This window comes from Rhagoletis zephyria, unplaced genomic scaffold, assembly GCF_001687245.7.
Source record: "Rhagoletis zephyria isolate East Lansing unplaced genomic scaffold, Rhagoletis_zephyria_1.1 Rzeph_scaffold_00216, whole genome shotgun sequence".
Classification (NCBI taxonomy): domain Eukaryota; kingdom Metazoa; phylum Arthropoda; class Insecta; order Diptera; family Tephritidae; genus Rhagoletis; species Rhagoletis zephyria.
Genome location: NW_016157300.1, coordinates 376,141 through 379,119, shown reverse-complemented (window position 1 = coordinate 379,119; position 2,979 = coordinate 376,141).

Below are 2,979 nucleotides of genomic sequence, written 5' to 3'. Positions count from 1 at the left end.
TATCTCCTCAATCTTGCTCTGTAGCCCGTTGCAGTTAAATTGAAGGAGCTTCATGTGGTTCGGGAGACGTGTCGTGATGTGGGGTGTAAGTGAAGTGTATGTTCTTGCCGTATATGTATATGGGTCGATTATCGATAGCAATCGAACTTCAGTTGCGTTGCTAGTTGCCAAAACGATATTACAGATGACAACGGGCAACTTTCAACTGACTATTGCAGTTTCTACAAAGTGTGTATAAAGGCGACTACATTTTTGTGGTTGCTGGGATAATGTTTTTGGAGCGTATTTTGGAGTAAAAGTTGAAAAGTGTGTAATATACTTTTCATTTTAATAATTTTAACGATATTAACATTTTGCAATGCAGTTTGCTTTTACAGAATATGGTGAAAATAACAAAACAAAAACTTGAAATTTTAGTTCCCGTGGAGTACGCTCTTTTGGCGAAACAAAAGCGAACACTGATTGCAACTGTTTTCCTTTATCAACTGCCTTTTAAAACTACCGACACACTAAGTTTTCCAAATTAAAGTCATTGCTGTGGCACTTCCTTCTGCGAAAAATCGAAGAGGTACGCAAGCTTTTATGAGCGCAGTATTGAAGTTGAACGAAGTGGTGCATTTGTTTATTAACCAATTATACTGAAGCTTCTTTTGGAAGTCCTCAATATGCTTTGAAAATGAGCACAAAACGATAATAAGAGAAAAACCTTAAAAACAACTTTTGCTTACAGTGCACGCGGTAGCTGTAGAGGATTGGAATTATCCTTTAAATGTCGCCTGATTGAGGCCTCGTTCATGCACTTCTCTCCCTCTTAAACAAATAGCTATTATGAATTTAGTTTTATTACTCTCTTTTTAACCGACTTCCAGAAAAGGAGGAGGTTATCAGTTCGTCGGAATATTTTTTTTTTATGTATGTTACCGCATAACTTTAGACCACGTCAACCGATTTCGATAATTCTTTTTGCAACGGAAAGGTAGTGTCTCAGAGGTGGTCTAATACTAATTTGGTTTAGATCCGATCATTGAATCATGAAATATATAGATATATATATATTTTTTTAAGTCGTTTTTTTTTGCTAAAAATTACTTGTCTTTAAAACTCTTTATTATAATAATTAAATTTTACTAGCACAGCTTGTTTACATTCTGCTTCTTAGTGGTTGTCGAACTGTCAAATTTCGATTATCGATAACTCTAAAGCAACTGACGATAGTTGCCATTCGTAGTACACATTTTTTTCCAGTTGTGTTGCCATCTGGCAACCGAACCGCGGTTGCGTTGCTATCCGTAATCGACCCAAAAATAAGATATTTATCATCGAAGCACTGCCTCGTGCACCCTACAACGCTCATCAACGCTACCAAAGCCCTGATACTTTCCAAAATAGACTATGGCCTACCGATCTACGGCCACTGTGCGAATAAAAACAATCTCATCCAACCACCATATCACGTAGCTGCTCGGAGGTGTATACGTGCATTCCCAACGTGGCCTGTCAGGTCCACCTTAACAGGACTCCCCCCAGTTAAAGAAAGGATAACGTACAGCACCTTTAAATTAAATCCAAAACTACTGCAGTGCAGAAATGCAATGTTATATGATGTGGTCATCTCGATTAGCAAAAGAACTCTATGTCTCGACCATCGTCAATTGCAAGAAGTATCAATGCAGCAAAACAAACAGGAAATGGCCACCTCCCTGGATCGAGCCTCACAAGTCGGTGATCCTCGACATGCATTCAAACAAAAAAATCATAACTGGCGCAGCAGTATACCGACAAAATTTCGAATCGATTGCAACAAATCTAAAGCAGCAAGGTTAGAAGTTTCTATAGTAGTGGACGCCGACCAAAACGCTATCTATGCTGGACACCTGCTCAATTTTTGTTCTGTTTACACAGCGGAAGCCTGCGCGGTACTTCAAACAATTCAATATGCACTCAGAACGGGGGAGAAATACATAATATGCACCGACAGCATGTCTACAGCAACAGCAATCTTCTAAATGCCTCAATTCGTAACGCATTGAAAGATGGAAGAGCAAAGCTGGCAGCTAACCAACCTCTTCTTGCATTGCAAGTATTCGTCAAAGGAGATGTAAATCGACTGGCGAAGTCAGTTACAGCTTAAACTAAATACGAAATACGAATGGGGCAAACTCCGTCATCACTACACAATTTTCAACACAGAAGGACTTAAGGCTGATTTACTTACAACTTTCTCCGCTTTGCTTGATAGTTCCTTGCTTTGACATATAAGATCGATGTAGGCATATGCATGAAAATGCTCACATAAAAAACGTTTGAAGCAAAGCAAAGCAAAGCGAAGCAAAATCTTGGGCAACTCTCAACTTTTGCCCGCTTTGGCAATCAGCTGTCTCTATGTATCTTTTCTCGTGCGCTTGCATTTGCATTTAATGACAAAAATAGGGTTAATAGGAAATTTTATTGCTGTCATTAATGCATATTATTATATTGTTATCTATTTTACAGAGAAAATATATGGAGGAAAAGGAGAACGCAAAAGCTGTCAAAGCGTTTATTGTAGCATACCTTCTGCGTTTCACGCTTTGTTGTCAAAGTTTGAACTGTCAAGCAAAGCGAGGAAAGTTGTATGTGAATGGCTCTTTAAACCCACTTTCCCGAGTGAAGTGAAATCTAATGATCTCAAATTGTTCATCCGCTTACGTATGGGTCATACGATAATAACTCACAGCTACCTCTTCTATGGCCTAAGACATCCACCGTGCCACTGATTCAGTGTCAGTCATCCACCTTCTCGACGAGTGTCAACACTTCGCTAAAATAAGATCCAACGTATTTGGTAGCAACACGCCTTCTAGGAATTTGAAGAGCTTCAACTCGGTCAGAGACCGTTGGCTTTTGTACGACACAACACAAGGTCAGAGAAAGAGACGTATAACCGGCGGAGCGGCACAGGGGTCTGTACTTGGCCCGGACCTCTGGAACGCCACGTAT